Raw genomic sequence first — 18,914 nt, forward strand, 5'->3', positions numbered from 1 at the left:
TTCCAGGCCTCCAACCAGTGCAGTATGATCTAACTTAAATGCTGTGTGTTCCAGGCTCCAAACAGTGCAGTAAATGCTTTGTGTTCCAGGCTCCAACAGTGCAGTAGTATCTAACTAAATGAGTGTGTTCCAGGCTCCAACAGTGCAGTAATATCTAACTAAATGCTTTGTGTTCCAGGCTCCAACAGTGCAGTAATATCTAACTAAATGCTTTGTGTTCCAGGCTCCAACTGTGCAGTAATATCTAACTAAATGCTTTGTGTTCCAGGCTCCAACAGTGCAGTAATATCTAACTAAATGCTTTGTGTTCCAGGCTCCAACAGTGCAGTAATATCTAACTAAATGCTTGTGTTCCAGGCTCCAACAGTGCAGTAATATCTAACTAAATGCTTTGTGTTCCAGGCTCCAACAGTGCAGTAATATCTAACTAAATGCTTTGTGTTCCAGGCTCCAACAGTGCAGTAATATCTAACTAAATGCTTGTGTTCCAGGCTCCAACAGTGCAGTAATATCTAACTAAATGCTTGTGTTCCAGGCTCCAACAGGGCAGTAATATCTAACTAAATGCTTGTGTTCCAGGCTCCAACAGTGCAGTAATATCTAACTAAATGCTTGTGTTCCAGGCTCCAACAGTGCAGTAATATCTAACTAAATGCTTGTGTTCCAGGCTCCAACAGGGCAGTAATATCTAACTAAATGCTTGTGTTCCAGGCTCCAACAGTGCAGTAGTATCTAACTAAATGAGTGTGTTCCAGGCTCCAACAGTGCAGTAGTATCTAACTAAATGAGTGTGTTCCAGGCTCCAACAGTGCAGTAATATCTAACTAAATGCTTGTGTTCCAGGCTCCAACAGTGCAGTAGTATCTAACTAAATGAGTGTGTTCCAGGCTCCAACAGTGCAGTAGTATCTAACTAAATGAGTGTGTTCCAGGCTCCAACAGTGCAGTAATATCTAACTAAATGCTTGTGTTCCAGGCTCCAACAGTGCAGTAATATCTAACTAAATGCTTTGTGTTCCAGGCTCCAACAGTGCAGTAGTATCTAACTAAATGAGTGTGTTCCAGGCTCCAACAGTGCAGTAATATCTAACTAAATGCTTTGTGTTCCAGGCTCCAACAGTGCAGTAATATCTAACTAAATGCTTTGTGTTCCAGGCTCCAACTGTGCAGTAATATCTAACTAAATGCTTTGTGTTCCAGGCTCCAACAGTGCAGTAATATCTAACTAAATGCTTTGTGTTCCAGGCTCCAACAGTGCAGTAATATCTAACTAAATGCTTGTGTTCCAGGCTCCAACAGTGCAGTAATATCTAACTAAATGCTTGTGTTCCAGGCTCCAACAGTGCAGTAATATCTAACTAAATGCTTGTGTTCCAGGCTCCAACAGTGCAGTAATATCTAACTAAATGCTTGTGTTCCAGGCTCCAACAGTGCAGTAATATCTAACTAAATGCTTTGTGTTCCAGGCTCCAACAGTGCAGTAATATCTAACTAAATGCTTTGTGTTCCAGGCTCCAACAGTGCAGTAATATCTAACTAAATGCTTGTGTTCCAGGCTCCAACAGTGCAGTAATATCTAACTAAATGCTTGTGTTCCAGGCTCCAACAGGGCAGTAATATCTAACTAAATGCTTGTGTTCCAGGCTCCAACAGTGCAGTAGTATCTAACTAAATGAGTGTGTTCCAGGCTCCAACAGTGCAGTAGTATCTAACTAAATGAGTGTGTTCCAGGCTCCAACAGTGCTGTAATATCTAACTAAATGCTTGTGTTCCAGGCTCCAACAGTGCAGTAGTATCTAACTAAATGAGTGTGTTCCAGGCTCCAACAGTGCAGTAGTATCTAACTAAATGAGTGTGTTCCAGGCTCCAACAGTGCAGTAATATCTAACTAAATGCTTGTGTTCCAGGCTCCAACAGTGCAGTAATATCTAACTAAATGCTTTGTGTTCCAGGCTCCAACAGTGCAGTAGTATCTAACTAAATGAGTGTGTTCCAGGCTCCAACAGTGCAGTAATATCTAACTAAATGCTTTGTGTTCCAGGCTCCAACAGTGCAGTAATATCTAACTAAATGCTTTGTGTTCCAGGCTCCAACTGTGCAGTAATATCTAACTAAATGCTTTGTGTTCCAGGCTCCAACAGTGCAGTAATATCTAACTAAATGCTTTGTGTTCCAGGCTCCAACAGTGCAGTAATATCTAACTAAATGCTTGTGTTCCAGGCTCCAACAGTGCAGTAATATCTAACTAAATGCTTGTGTTCCAGGCTCCAACAGTGCAGTAATATCTAACTAAATGCTTGTGTTCCAGGCTCCAACAGTGCAGTAATATCTAACTAAATGCTTGTGTTCCAGGCTCCAACAGTGCAGTAATATCTAACTAAATGCTTTGTGTTCCAGGCTCCAACAGTGCAGTAATATCTAACTAAATGCTTTGTGTTCCAGGCTCCAACAGTGCAGTAATATCTAACTAAATGCTTGTGTTCCAGGCTCCAACAGTGCAGTAATATCTAACTAAATGCTTGTGTTCCAGGCTCCAACAGGGCAGTAATATCTAACTAAATGCTTGTGTTCCAGGCTCCAACAGTGCAGTAGTATCTAACTAAATGAGTGTGTTCCAGGCTCCAACAGTGCAGTAGTATCTAACTAAATGAGTGTGTTCCAGGCTCCAACAGTGCTGTAATATCTAACTAAATGCTTGTGTTCCAGGCTCCAACAGTGCAGTAGTATCTAACTAAATGAGTGTGTTCCAGGCTCCAACAGTGCAGTAGTATCTAACTAAATGAGTGTGTTCCAGGCTCCAACAGTGCAGTAATATCTAACTAAATGCTTGTGTTCCAGGCTCCAACAGTGCAGTAATATCTAACTAAATGCTTTGTGTTCCAGGCTCCAACAGTGCAGTAGTATCTAACTAAATGAGTGTGTTCCAGGCTCCAACAGTGCAGTAATATCTAACTAAATGCTTTGTGTTCCAGGCTCCAACAGTGCAGTAATATCTAACTAAATGCTTTGTGTTCCAGGCTCCAACTGTGCAGTAATATCTAACTAAATGCTTTGTGTTCCAGGCTCCAACAGTGCAGTAATATCTAACTAAATGCTTTGTGTTCCAGGCTCCAACAGTGCAGTAATATCTAACTAAATGCTTGTGTTCCAGGCTCCAACAGTGCAGTAATATCTAACTAAATGCTTGTGTTCCAGGCTCCAACAGTGCAGTAATATCTAATTAAATGCTTTGTGTTCCAGGCTCCAACAGTGCAGTAATATCTAACTAAATGAGTGTGTTCCAGGCTCCAACAGTGCAGTAATATCTAACTAAATGCTTTGTGTTCCAGGCTCCAACAGTGCAGTAATATCTAACTAAATGCTTCGTGTTCCAGGCTCCAACAGTGCAGTAATATCTAACTAAATGCTTTGTGTTCCAGGCTCCAACAGTGCAGTAATATCTAACTAAATGCTTTGTGTTCCAGGCTCCAACAGTGCAGTAATATCTAACTAAATGCTTTGTGTTCCAGGCTCCAACAGTGCAGTAGTATCTAACTAAATGCTTTGTGTTCCAGGCTCCAACAGTGCAGTAATATCTAACTAAATGCTTTGTGTTCCAGGCTCCAACAGTGCAGTAATATCTAACAATTCACAGCAACACACACATGTAAAAGTAATATAATGGAATTAAGAAATATATAAATATTAAGATGAGCCATGTCAGAGTGGCGTTGACTAAAATACAGTAGGAATACAGTATCTACATATGAGATGAGTACAGCAGTATTAAACATTATTAAGGTGACTAGTTAGTAAATACAGTAGAATAGAATACAGTATATACAGATGAGATGAGTACAGCAGTATGTAAACATTATTAAAGTGACTAGTTAGTAAATACAGTAGAATAGAATACAGTATATACAGATGAGATGAGTAAAGCAGTATGTAAACATTATTACAGTGACTAGTGTTCCATTATTAAAGTGGCCAGTGATTCCAAGTCTATGTAAATGGGGCAGCAGCCTCTAAGGTGCAGGGTTGCGTAACCGGGTGGAAGCCGGCTAGTGATGGATATTTAACAGTCTGATGGCCTTGAGATAGATGCTGTTTTTCAGTCTCTCGGTCCCAGTTTTGATGCACCTGTACTGACCTCGCCTTCTGGATGATAGCGGGGTGAACAGGCAGTGGCTCAGGTGGTTGTTGTCCTTGATGATCTTTTTGGCCTTCCTGTGACATCGGGTGGTGTAGGTGTCCTGGAGGGCAGGTAGTTTGCCCCCGGTGATGCGTTGTGCCGACCTCACTACCCTCTGGAGAGCCTTACGGTTGAGGGCGGTGAAGTTGCCGTACCAGGCGGTGATACAGCCCAACAGGATGCTCTCGATTGTGCATCTGTAGAAGTTTGTGAGTGTTTATTGGTGACAAGCCGAATTTCTTCAGCCCCCTGAGGTTGAAGAGGCGAGGCTGCGCCTTCAGTTTGTCCGTGATGTGTACCCCGAGGAACTTGAAGCTTTCCACCCTCTCCACTACTGTCTCGTCAATGTGGATAGGGTCGTGTTCCCTCTGCTGTTTCCTGAAGTTCCTGAAATCAGCTCCTTTGTTTTGTTGATGTTGAGGGAGAGGTTATTTTCCTGCCACCACTCTCCCAGGGCCCTCACCTCCTCCCTGTAGGCCGTCTCGTCATTGTTGGTAATCAAGCGCACTACTGTTGTGTCGTCTGCAAACTTGATGATTGAGTTGGAGGCGTGCATGGCCATGCAGTCGTGTGTGAACAGGGAGTACAGGAGAGGGCTGAGCACGCACGGATCTATTGGGGCGGTAAGCAAATTGAACCGGGTCTAGAGTGTCAGGTAAGGTGGAAGTGAAATGATCCTTGAATAGTCTCTCTCTTCATGGTGACAGAAGTGAGTGCTGTAGGGCGATAGTCATTTAGTTCAGTTATCTTTGCCTCCTTTAGGTACAGGAACAATGGTGGACATCTTGAAGCAAGTGGGGACAACGGTTTCTGAACTGGACACTGAACTGTATACTGACTATACTGAACTGGATACTGAATATACTGAACTGTATACTGAATACTGACTATACCGAACTGCATACTGAATACTAACTATACTGAACTGTATACTGAATACTGACTATACTGAACTGTATATTGAATACTGACTATAGCGAACTGTATACTGAATACTGACTATACTGAACTGTATACTGAATACTGACTATACTGAACTGAATACTGACTATAGCGAACTGTATACTGAATACTGACTATACTGAACTGTATACTGAATACTGACTATACTGAACTGTATACTGAATACTGACTATACTGAACTGTATACTGAATACTAACTATACTGAACTGTATACTGAATACTGACTATACTGAACTGTATATTGAATACTGACTATACTGAACTGTATACTCAATACTGACTATACTGAACTGTATACTGAATACTGACTATATTGAACTGTATACTGAATACTAACTATACTGAACTGTATACTGAATACTGACTATACTGAACTGTATACTGAATACTGACTATACTGAACTGTATACTGAATACTGACTATACTGAACTGTATACTGAATACTGACTATACTGAACTGTATACTGAATACTGACTATACTGAACTGTATACTGAATACTGACTATACTGAACTGTATACTGAATACTGACTATATTGAACTGTATACTGAATACTAACTATACTGAACTGTATACTGAATACTGACTATACTGAACTGTATACTGAATACTGACTATACTGAACTGTATACTGAATACTGACTATACTGAACTGTATACTGAATACTGACTATATTGAACTGTATACTGAATACTAACTATACTGAAATGTATACTGAATACTGACTATAGCGAACTGTATACTGAATACTGACTATAGCGAACTGTATACTGAATACTGACTATACTGAACTGTATACTGAATACTGACTATACTGAACTGTATACTGAATACTGACTATACTGAACTGTATACTGAATACTAACTATACTGAACTGTATACTGAATACTGACTATAGCGAACTGTATACTGAATACTGACTATACTGAACTGTATACTGAATACTGACTATACTGAACTGTATACTGAATACTGACTATACTGAACTGAATACTGACTATAGCGAACTGTATACTGAATACTGACTATACTGAACTGTATACTGAATACTGACTATACTGAACTGTATACTGAATACTGACTATACTGAACTGTATACTGAATACTGACTATATTGAACTGTATACTGAATACTGACTATACTGAACTGTATACTGAATACTGACTATACTGAACTGTATACTGAATACTGACTATACTGAACTGTATACTGAATACTGACTATAGCGAACTGTATACTGAATACTGACTATACTGAACTGAATACTGACTATACTGAACTGTATACTGAATACTGACTATACTGAACTGAATACTGACTATACTGAACTGAATACTGACTATACTGAACTGAATACTGACTATACTGAACTGAATACTGACTATACTGAACTGTATACTGAATACTGACTATACTGAACTGAATACTGACTATACTGAACTGTATACTGAATACTGACTATACTGAACTGAATACTGACTATACTGAACTGAATACTGACTATACTGAACTGTATACTGAACTAAACTATAAATGCCACATGTAAAGTGTCGGTCCCATGTTTCATGAACTGAAATAACAGATTCCAGAAATGTACCATACGCATAAAAAATATGATTTCTCTCAAATTTTGGGCAAAGAAATGGTTTACATCCCTGGTAGTGAGCATTTCCCCTTTGCCAAGATAATCCATCCACCTGACAGGCGTCGCATATCAAGAAGCTGATTAAATAGCACGATCATTGCACAGGTGCACCTTGTGCTGGGGACACTAAAAGGCCACTCTAAAATGTACAGTTTAGTCCAACAAAACAATGCCACGGATGTCTCAAGTTTTGAGGGAGTTGGCATCCCGACTGCAGGAATGTCCATGAGAGCTGTTGCCAGGGAACTGAATGTTCATTTCTCTACCATAAGCCGATTCCAATGTCGTTTTTAGAGAATTTGGCAGTACGCCCAACCGGCCTCACAACCACAGACTGTAACCAGGCCAGCGCACAACCTCCACATCAGGCTTCTTCACCTCCGTGATGGTCTGAGACCAGCCACCCAGACAGCTGATGAAACTGACGAGTATTTCTGTCTGTAGAAAAATACCTTTTGTGGAGAAAAACTCATTCTGATTGGCTGGGCCTCACTCCCCAGTGGGTGGGCCTGGCTGCCAAGTGGGTGGGCCTATGCCCTATGCCCAGCAAAGGAAGGGTGTCAAGACCCTGTCCAAAATAGGGAATAGGGTGTCAAGGTCCTGTCCCAAAGTAGGGCACTACATATGAAACAGGGCTCTGGACAAAAGTAGGGCACTACATATGAAATAGGGCTCTGGCCAAAAGTAGGGCACTACATATGAAACAGGGTACCAAAGCTCTGACTACTGCAGTGCAACATAGTGCACTACAGTAGATAAGGATTGGAAGATACTAAAGCTCTGGCCAAAAGAAGTGGACTATGTAGGGAATAATGTACCATTTAGAACCCATGCTTCTAGTCATCCTCATACCTTATCATAGAGGTTTCCAGAGAGCCTCTAGTCATCCTCATACCTTATCATAGAGGTTTCCAGAGGGCCTCTAGTCATCCTCATACCTTATCATAGAGGTTTCCAGAGAGCCTCTAGTCATCCTCATACCTTATCATAGAGGTTTCCAGAGGGCCTCTAGTCATCCTCATACCTTATCATAGAGGTTTCCAGAGAGCCTCTAGTCATCCTCATACCTTATCATAGAGGTTTCCAGAGAGCCTCTAGTCATCCTCATACCTTATCATAGAGGTTTCCAGAGAGCCTCTAGTCATCCTCATACCTTATCATAGAGGTTTCCAGAGAGCCTCTAGTCATCCTCATACCTTATCATAGAGGTTTCCAGAGGGCCTCTAGTCATCCTCATACCTTATCATAGAGGTTTCCAGAGGGCCTCTAGTCATCCTCATACCTTATCATAGAGGTTTCCAGAGGGGCTCTAGTCATCCTCATACCTTATCATAGAGGTTTCCAGAGGGCCTCTAGTCATCCTCATACCTTATCATAGAGGTTTCCAGAGGGCCTCTAGTCATCCTCATACCTTATCATAGAGGTTTCCAGAGGGCCTCTAGTCATCCTCATACCTTATCATAGAGGTTTCCAGAGGGCCTCTAGTCATCCTCATACCTTATCATAGAGGTTTCCAGAGGGCCTCTAGTCATCCTCATACCTTATCATAGAGGTTTCCAGAGGGCCTCTAGTCATACCTTATCATAGAGGTTTCCAGAGGGCCTCTAGTCATCCTCATACCTTATCATAGAGGTTTCCAGAGAGCCTCTAGTCATCCTCATACCTTATCATAGAGGTTTCCAGAGTTCCTCTTGTCATACCTTATCATAGAGGTTTCCAGAGAGCCTCTAGTCATCCTCATACCTTATCATAGAGGTTTCCAGAGGGCCTCTAGTCATCCTCATACCTTATCATAGAGGTTTCCAGAGGGCCTCTAGTCATCCTCATACCTTATCATAGAGGTTTCCAGAGGGCCTCTAGTCATCCTCATACCTTATCATAGAGGTTTCCAGAGGGCCTCTAGTCATCCTCATACCTTATCATAGAGGTTTCCAGAGAGCCTCTAGTCATCCCATTACCTTATCATAGAGGTTTCCAGAGGGCCTCTAGTCATCCTCATACCTTATCATAGAGGTTTCCAGAGGGCCTCTAGTCATCCTCATACCCTATCATAGAGGTTTCCAGAGGGCCTCTAGTCATCCTCATACCTTATCATAGAGGTTTTCAGAGGGCCTCTAGTCATCCTCATACCTTATCATACAGGTTTCCAGAGGGCCTCTAGTCATACCCTATCATAGAGGTTTCCAGAGGGCCTCTAGTCATCCTCATACCTTATCATAGAGGTTTCCAGAGGGCCTCTAGTCATCCTCATACCTTATCATAGAGGTTTCCAGAGGGCCTCTAGTCATACCCTATCATAGAGGTTTCCAGAGGGCCTCTAGTCATCCTCATACCTTATCATAGAGGTTTCCAGAGGGCCTCTAGTCATCCTCATACCTTATCATAGAGGTTTCCAGAGGGCCTCTAGTCATCCTCATACCTTATCGTACAGGTTTCCAGAGGGCCTCTAGTCATCCTCATACCTTATCATAGAGGTTTCCAGAGTTCCTCTTGTCGTCCTCATACCTTATCATAGAGGTTTCCAGAGTTCCTCTTGTCGTCCTCATCACTACTGTCCTCTATGGGAGGGCTCTCCCTCTTCATGTCGTCCCCTAGGTAGTGTTCAAACACGCTGGAGAAGGCTATAGCTGACAGCATACACACTACAGGGGTCAGGGTCAGCATCAGACGGACCATCACTCCAGCAAAGTAGACAGCACTGATGGCATACAGCGCCACTAGGGGGAGACAGAGAGCAGGGTTAGAGTTTAATATACTGGGTTAGGGTTTAATATACTGATGGCATACAGGGCCACTAGGGGGAGAGGGAGAGCAGGGTTAGAGTTTAATATACTGGGTTAGGGTTTAATATACTGGGTTAGAGTTTAATATACTGGGTTAGGGTTTAATATACTGGGTTAGGGTTTAATATACTGGGTTAGGGTTTAATATACTGGGTTAGAGTTTAATATACTGGGTTAGGGTTTAATATACTGGGATAGGGTTTAATATACTGGGTTAGAGTTTAATATACTGGGTTAGGGTTTAATATACTGGGTTAGGGTTTAATATACTGGGTTAGGGTTTAATACACTGGGTTAGAGTTTAATATACTGGGTTAGGGTTTAATATACTGGGTTAGAGTTTAATATACTGGGTTAGGGTTTAATATACTGGGTTAGGGTTTAATATACTGGGTTAGGGTTTAATATACTGGGTTAGGGTTTAATATACTGGGTTAGGGTTTAATATACTGGGTTAGAGTTTAATATACTGGGTTAGGGTTTAATATACTGGGTTAGGGTTTAATATACTGGGTTAGAGTTTAATATACTGGGTTAGAGTTTAATATACTGGGTTAGGGTTTAATATACTGGGTTAGAGTTTAATATACTGGGTTAGGGTTTAATATACTGGGTTAGAGTTTAATATACTGGGTTAGAGTTTAATATACTGGGTTAGGGTTTAATATACTGGCTTAGGGTTTAATATACTGGCTTAGGGTTTAATATACTGGGTTAGGGTTTAATATACTGGGTTAGAGTTTAATATACTGGGTTAGAGTTTAATATACTGGGTTAGGGTTTAATATACTGGGTTAGAGTTTAATATACTGGGTTAGGGTTTAATATACTGGGTTAGAGTTTAATATACTGGGTTAGGGTTTAACACACTACTCTCTCTGAGAAGTAGACAGCACTAATAGCATCCAGAACCACTAGGAACAGCAGGGGTAAAGACAGAGATCCTATTAAAGAACCATATAGGAACAGCAGGGTTGAACACAGAGATCCTATTAAAGAACCATATAGGAACAGCAGGGTTGAACACAGAGATCCTATTAAAGAACCACTAGGAACAGCAGGGTTGAACACAGAGATCCTATTAAAGAACCACTAGGAACAGCAGGGTTAAACACAGAGATCCTATTAAAGAACCACTAGCAACAGCAGGGTGTGTATGAGCGTGTATGTGTGTGTGTATGTGTGTGTTTATGTGTTTCTGTGTGTCTGTGTGTGTCTGTGTGTGTGTGTTTGTTGACTTAAATGGTAATGATTGCTGTAGTCATTATATTTCTATGGTCACACACACACCTGCACACACACACACACACCTGCATACACACACACACACACACACACACACCTGCATACACACACACACCTGCATACACACACACATTGCCATGCCATCTAACTGTAGACGTGTGTGTGTGTGTCTTACCGAAGACTCTCTCATCGTTGATGTTCTTGATGCAGAACCAGAGTCCAGCAGGAAAGGTACAGACCAGGATGTGGAGGTCGAAGAAGAACGAGACCCAGGTGGTGGGCTGGTGCTCCGACACAGACGCTATGATGGGGATGTGGATCTTAGCATACCTGGAGAGAGGAGAGAGGGAGGGAGAGGAGGGAGGGGGTGGGTTGAGGGAGAGAGAGAGAGAGAGAAGAGAGAGGGAGAGGAGGGAGGGAGAGGGGGAGGGAGAGAGGGGGTGAGGGAGAGGAGGAGGGAGGGAGGGAGGGAGAGAGGGAGAGGAAGGAGGGAGATGAGAGAGGGAGAGGAGGGAGGGAGAGGGGGGAGGGAGAGAGGGGGGTCAGGGAGAGGAGGGAGGGAGAGAGGGGGTGGGTTGAGGGAGGGAGGGAGGGAGGGAGAGAGAGGAAGGAGGGAGATGAGAGGGGGGGAGGGAGAGAGGGGGTGGGTTGAGGGAGGGAGGGAGGGAGAGAGGGAGAGAGAGGAAGGAGGGAGATGAGAGGGGGGAGGGAGAGAGGGGGAGAGGGGGAGGAGAGAGGGAGAGAGGGGGAGGGGTGAGGGAGAGAGGGAGGGGGGTGGGGAGGGAGGGAGAGAGAGGGGTAAGGGAGGGAGGGTGAAGAGAGGGGGGTGGGCAGGGAGGGAGGGATTTAAAGGATTTATCTGAAGAGCCTGTGGAAGGTTGTTGCTACAGGAAGTGAGTGGACATTGACAGAAAGAGGAACACAGTGTTTCCTTGGTAAAGGTGATCCACAGGGAGTAAAACTAGACACACGTAGACCTGACACGACCCACACTGCACTGCAGCAGAACACGCACTCTGAGACAAATAAACAGCTGATTGGGCACTCTGACAGCCTTCTCTCTCTACAGCAGAGGCCGTGTGTGTGTGTGTGTGTGTGTGTGTGTGTGTGTGTGTGTGTGTGTGTGTGTGTGCGTGTGCGTACTGTTTAGTGCACTTACCCTGTATCCCACAGTGAATAGAATCGACCACTCCAAGGAGCGATGTGTCCTAAAACACAATGAACATTATTAAGTACAGCACAGTTATGATTATGTACACGATCACACACACACACACACACACACACACACACACACACACACACACACACACACACACACACACACACACACACACACACACACACACACACACACACACACACACGTTAGGTTTTGGGGACAACAATTGATTCCCATTCAAAATCCTATTTCCCTAACTCCTAAACTCCTGACTCCTAAACTCGTGACTCCTAAACCCCTAAACTCGTGACTCCTAAACTCCTGACTCCTAAACTCCTGACTCCTAAACTCCTAACCTCCTGACTCCTAACCTCCTGACTCCTAACACCCTGACTCCTAAACTCCTGACTCCTAAACTCCTGACTCCTAAACTCCTAACTCCTAAACTCCTGACTCCTAAACTCCTGACTCCTAACTCCTGACTCCTAAACTCCTGACTCCTAAACTCATGACTCCTAAACTCCTGACTCCTAAACTCCTAACCTCCTGACTCCTAACTCCTGACTCCTAAACTCCTGACTCCTAAACTCCTAACTCCTAAACTCCTGACTCCTAAACTCCTAACTCCTAAACTCCTGACTCCTAAACTCCTGACTCCTAACTCCTGACTCCTAAAACTCCTGACTCCTAAACTCATGACTCCTAAACTCCTGACTCCTAAACTCCTAACCTCCTGACTCCTAACTCCTAACACCCTGACTCCTAAACTCCTGACTCCTAAACTCCTGACTCCTAAACTCCTAACTCCTAAACTCCTGACTCCTAAACTCCTGACTCCTAACTCCTGACTCCTAAACTCCTAAACTCCTGACTCCTAAACTCCTGACTCCTAAACTCTTGACTCCTAAACTCCTGACTCCTAAACTCCTGACTCCTAAACTCCTGACTCCTAAACTCCTGACTCCTAACTCCTGACTCCTAACTCCTGACTCCTAAACTCCTGACTCCTAACTCCTGACTCCTAAACTCCTGACTCCTAAACTCCTGACTCCTAATGCCTGACTCCTAAACTCCTGACTCCTAAACTCCTGACTCCTAATTCCTAAACTCCTGACTCCTAAACTCCTGACTCCTAAACTCCTGACTCCTAAACTCCTGACTCCTAAACTCCTAAACTCCTGACTCCTAACTCCTGACTCCTAAACTCCTGACTCCTAAACTCATGACTCCTAAACTCCTGACTCCTAAACTCCTAACCTCCTGACTCCTAACTCCTAACACCCTGACTCCTAAACTCCTGACTCCTAAACTCCTGACTCCTAAACTCCTAACTCCTAAACTCCTGACTCCTAAACTCCTGACTCCTAACTCCTGACTCCTAAACTCCTAAACTCCTGACTCCTAACTCCTGACTCCTAAACTCTTGACTCCTAAACTCCTGACTCCTAAACTCCTGACTCCTAAACTCCTGACTCCTAAACTCCTGACTCCTAACTCCTGACTCCTAACTCCTGACTCCTAAACTCCTGACTCCTAACTCCTGACTCCTAAACTCCTGACGTCCTAAACTCCTGACTCCTAATGCCTGAACTCCTAAACTCCTGACTCCTAAACTCCTGACTCCTAATTCCTAAACTCCTGACTCCTAAACTCCTGACTCCTAAACTCCTGACTCCTAAACTCCTGACTCCTAAACTCCTAAACTCCTGACTCCTAACTCCTGACTCCTAAACTCCTGACTCCTAAACTCCTGACTCCTAAACTCCTGACTCCTAAACTCCTAACTCCTAAACTCCTGAACTCCTAAACTCCTAACTCCTAACTCCTAAACTCCTGACTCCTAAACTCCTGACTCCTAAACTCCTGACTCCTAAACTCCTGACTCCTGAACTCCTGACTCCTAACGCCTGACTCCTAAACTCCTGACTCCTAATGCCTGACTCCTAAACTCCTGACTCCTAAACTCCTGACTCCTAATGCCTGACTCCTAAACTCCTGACTCCTAATGCCTGACTCCTAAACTCCTGACTCCTAAACTCCTGACTCCTAAACTCCTGACTCCTAATGCCTGACTCCTAAACTCCTGACTCCTAAACTCCTGACTCCTGACTCCTAAACTAGCCTTTTTACAAGTGGAGACCATCAAAATGTCCTCACTTCTCTGAAGCTTTGTTGCTTTACTATTCTAGGACTTCTGGTACTCACAAGTATAGTTAAACACACACACACACACACACCACACACACACACACACACACACACACACACACACACACACACATTTTTGGACTATTTTGGACCAAATCCAATCAACCCTTCTCCTCATCTATCTATCTAACACAGGGATGGGCTACAGGGTCTCAACCTCCTGTTGCTAGGTAGAACAGTAGAATACTAGGTGACATTTAATTAATGTGGTTGTACATCACTGACAGTCAGCTGACAGACTGTCACTGTGTTGACCTACCTGTATAAGTCAGGTATATAACAGCACAGTGTTGACCTACCTGTATAAGTCAGGTATATAGAACAGTGAGGAAGACTGCCCCAGCAGCCAGAGAGACCCCGAGGAAGAACAGGGTCTGGAACTCCTGTCTGGTCAGTCTGTCTTTCAGGTACTGGAGGAAGGCATAGGCCTGGAGCAACGCAAACACACCTGGTAGAGAGAGGGGGAGGAGAGAGAGAGGGGGGAGAGAGGGGGGAGGAGAGGAGAGAGAAAGAGGGGGGGAGGCGAGGAGAGAGAAAGAGGGGGGAGGCGAGGAGAGATGAGAGAGAGAGGCAAGGAGAGAGGAGAGAGGAGAGAGAAAGAGGGGGGAGGTGAGGAGAGAGGGAGTTTACATTATACCCCTGTACAGGTAGGGAGAGGGAGGGGTGTCAACAGGCATCCATCACAGCAACATGCATTTCTATGACTATAGAAGGTCTAATATACACTGAGCTCTAAAAGCATTGGCACAGTAGTGACCCATCTGTTGTTTTGGTTCTCCAGCACTTTGGATCTGAAATGATACAATGACTCTGAGTTTAAATGTTTAACGTGCTACATATTTAAGTGTAAAGGGATGAACTGGTAAAATAAATCAACTGTGTGAACATCGTCCTCCCATTATAATAAATCAACATCGTCCTCCCATTCTAATAAATAAACATCGTCCTCCCATTCTAATAAATCAACATCGTCCTCCCATTCTAATAAATCAACTGTGTGAACATCGTCCTCCCATTCTAATAAATAAACATCGTCCTCCCATTCTAATAAATAAACATCGTCCTCCCATTCTAATAAATCAACATCGTCCTCCCATTCTAATAAATCAACATCGTCCTCTCATTCTAATAAATAAACTGTGTGAACATCGTCCTCCCATTCTAATAAATAAACATCGTCCTCCCATTCTAATAAATCAACATCGTCCTCCCATTCTAATAAATAAACTGTGTAAACATCGTCCTCCCATTCTAATAATAAACATCGTCCTCCCATTCTAATAATCAACATCGTCCTCCCATTCTAATAAATCAACATCGTCCTCCATTCTAATAAATCAACATCGTCCTCCCATTCTAATAAATAAACTGTGTGAACATCGTCCTCCCATTCTAATAAATAAACTGTGTAAACATCGTCCTCCCCATTCTAATAAATCAACATCGTCCTCCCATTCTAATAAATAAACTGTGTGTACATCGTCCTCCCATTCTAATAAATCAACATCGTCCTCCCATTCTAATAAATAAACTGTGTAAACATCGTCCTCCCATTCTAATAAATCAACATCGTCCTCCCATTCTAATAAATAAACTGTGTGAACATCGTCCTCCCCATTCTAATAAATCAACATCGTCCTCCCATTCTAATAAATCAACATCGTCCTCCCATTCTAATAAATCAACTGTGTGAACATCGTCCTCCCATTCTAATAAATCAACATCGTCCTCCCATTCTAATAAATCAACTTTGTGTACATCGTCCTCCCATTCTAATAAATCAACATCGTCCTCCTATTCTAATAAATCAACTTTGTGTACATCGTCCTCCCATTCTAATAAATCAACTTTGTGTACATCGTCCTCCCATTCTAATAAATCAACTTTGTGTACATCGTCCTCCCATTCTAATAAATCAACATCGTCCTCTCATTTTACAGGACCACAAATATTGGGACAAATTCCAGATATGTGTACTAGAGTGGTCAAAAGATAAGTATTTGTCCCCCTGTATTCAGAGCAATGACTCCATTAAGCTTGTGAATTTTACGGATAATCAGGAGTGAGAAAATTAGATGCTCAAATATCATATCATGCCCCCCCAGCACCCCCCCCCAAAAAATGCTAAGCTCCCCTGTTAAAACAACCCAAAACAGTCACGGACCCCCTGTCCCCCTCTCTCTCTCTCTCTCTCTCTCTCTCTCTCTCTCTCTCTCTCTCTCTCTCTCTCTCTCTCTCTCTCTCTCTCTCTTCTCTCTCCTCTCTCTCTCTCCCTCTCTCTCTCTCTCTCTCTCTCTCTCTCTCTCTCTCTCTCTCTCTCTCTCTCCTCTCTCTCTCTCTCTCTCTCTCTCTCTCTCTCTCTCTCTCCTCTCTCTCTCTCTCTCTCTCTCTCTCTCTCTCTCTCTCCTCTCCCTCTCTCTCTCTCTCTCTCTCTCTCTCTCTCTCTATCTATCTATCTGATCAGTTGTCTGGAGCTGGGGTTGATAACAGGAAACGTCCAGAGTGAACTCTGTACAAGGGCAGCATCAGGGTGTGGACATCACGGGTCCTAGGTGATTGGTCCTTACCTGCTGCAGCCATGTGTTCGCTGGTCCTGATTGGCTGGAACCCCACAAAGGGGATCTGCATGGAGAGCACCAGACCAACGATGTAGAACGTACTGTAAGCTGTGGAGACAGACAGGGTTAAGACACCAGAGACAGACAGGGTTAAGACACCAGAGAGAAAGAGATCTTCACAGAGACCATTATGCCTGCATCCTCACAGAGACCATTATGCCTGCATCCTCACAGAGAGAAACCATTAAGCCTGCATCCTCACAGAGACCATTATGCCTGCATCCTCACAGAGACCATTAAGCCTGCATCCTCACAGAGACCATTAAGCCTGCATCCTCACAGAGACCATTAAGCCTGCATCCTCACAGAGAGAAACCATTAAGCCTGCATCCTCACAGAGAGAAAACCATTAAGCCTGCATCCTCACAGAGAGAAACCATTAAGCCTGCATCCTCACAGAGAGAAACCATTAAGCCTGCATCCTCACAGAGAGAAACCATTAAGCCTGCAGCCTCACAGAGACCATTATGCCTGCATCCTCACAGAGAGAAACCATTAAGCCTGCATCCTCACAGAGACCATTAAGCCTGCATCCTCACAGAGAGAACCATTAAGCCTGCATCCTCACAGAGACCATTAAGCCTGCATCCTCACAGAGAGAAACCATTAAGCCTGCTACCTCACAGAGAGAAACCATTAAGCCTGCATCCTCACAGAGACCATTAAGCCTGCATCCTCACAGAGAGAAACCATTAAGCCTGCAGCCTCACAGAGACCATTAAGCCTGCATCCTCACAGAGAGAAACCATTAAGCCTGCAGCCTCACAGAGACCATTAAGCCTGCATCCTCACAGAGACCATTTAGGACAAAGACAGATGGAGTGTCCCGTGTCTAAGGAGGACATAACACACAGTTGGAAGTGAAGTTGGAAGTTTACATACACTTAGGTTGGAGTCATTAAAACTTGTTTTTCAACCACTCCACAAATGTCTTGTTAACAAACTATAGTTTTGGCAAGTCGGTTAGGACATCTACTTTGTGCATAACACAAGTCATTTTTCCTACAATTGTTTACAGACAGGTTATTTCACTTATAATTCACTGTATCACAATTCCAGTGGGTCAGAAGTTTACATACACTAAGTTGACTGTGCCTTTATACAGCTTGGAAAATTCCAGAAAAAAGATGTCATAGCTTTAGAAGCTTCTGATAGGCTAATTGACATCCTTTGAGTCAATTGGAGGTGTACCTGTGGATGTATTTCAAGGCCTACCTTCAAACTCAGTGCCTCTTTGCTTGACATCATGGAGAAATCAAAATAAATCTGCCAAGACTTCAGAATTTTTTTGTGTAGACCTCCACAAGTCTGGTTCATCCTTGGGAGCAGTTTCCAAATGCCTGGAGGTACCACGTTCATCTGTACAAACACCATGGGACCACGCAGCCATCATACTGCTCAGGAAGGAGATGTGTTCTGTCTCCTAGAGATGAACGTACTTTGGTGCGAAAGGTGCAAATCAATCCCAGAACAACAGCAAAGGACCTTGTGAAGATGCTGGAGGAAACAGGTACAAAAGTATCTATATCCACAGTAAAACAAGTCCTATATCGACATAACCTGAAAGGCCGCTCCGCAAGGAAGAATCCACTGCTCCAAAACCGTCATTAAAAAGCCAGACTACGGTTTGCTACTGCAAAAGATTGTACTTTTTGGAGAAATGTCCTCTGGTCTGATGAAACAAAAATAGAACTGTTTGGCCATAATGACCATCGTTATGTTTGGAGGAAAAAGGGGGAGGCTTGCAAGCCGAAGAACACCATCCCAACCGTGCAGCACGGGGGTGGCAGCATCATGTTGTGGGGGGGCTTTGCTTGCAGGAGGACTGGTGCACTTCACAAAATAGATGGCATCATGAGGAGGAACATTATGTGGATATATTGAAGCAACATCTCAAGACATCAGTCAGGAAGTTAAAGCTTGGTCAAAAACGGGTCTTCCAAATGGACAATGACCCCAAACATACTTCCAAAGTTGTGGCAAAATGGCTTAGGACAACAAAGTCAAGGTATTGGAGTGGCCATCACAAAGCCCTGACCTCAATCCTATAAAGAATATTGTGGGCAAGAACTTGAAAAGGTGTGTGTGAGCAAGGAGGTCTACAAACCTGA

At 43.5% G+C, this 18,914-nt stretch overlaps 1 pseudogene; it reads right to left on the reverse strand.

Moving 5' to 3' along the window:
- LOC116372040 (dolichyl-diphosphooligosaccharide--protein glycosyltransferase subunit STT3B-like) overlaps window positions 1–18,914 on the reverse strand; it is a 90,099-nt pseudogene that overhangs the window by 22,881 nt on the left and 48,304 nt on the right.

The sequence above is a fragment of the Oncorhynchus kisutch genome, unplaced genomic scaffold (assembly GCF_002021735.2).
Source record: "Oncorhynchus kisutch isolate 150728-3 unplaced genomic scaffold, Okis_V2 scaffold3864, whole genome shotgun sequence".
In the NCBI taxonomy this organism is placed as follows: domain Eukaryota; kingdom Metazoa; phylum Chordata; class Actinopteri; order Salmoniformes; family Salmonidae; genus Oncorhynchus; species Oncorhynchus kisutch.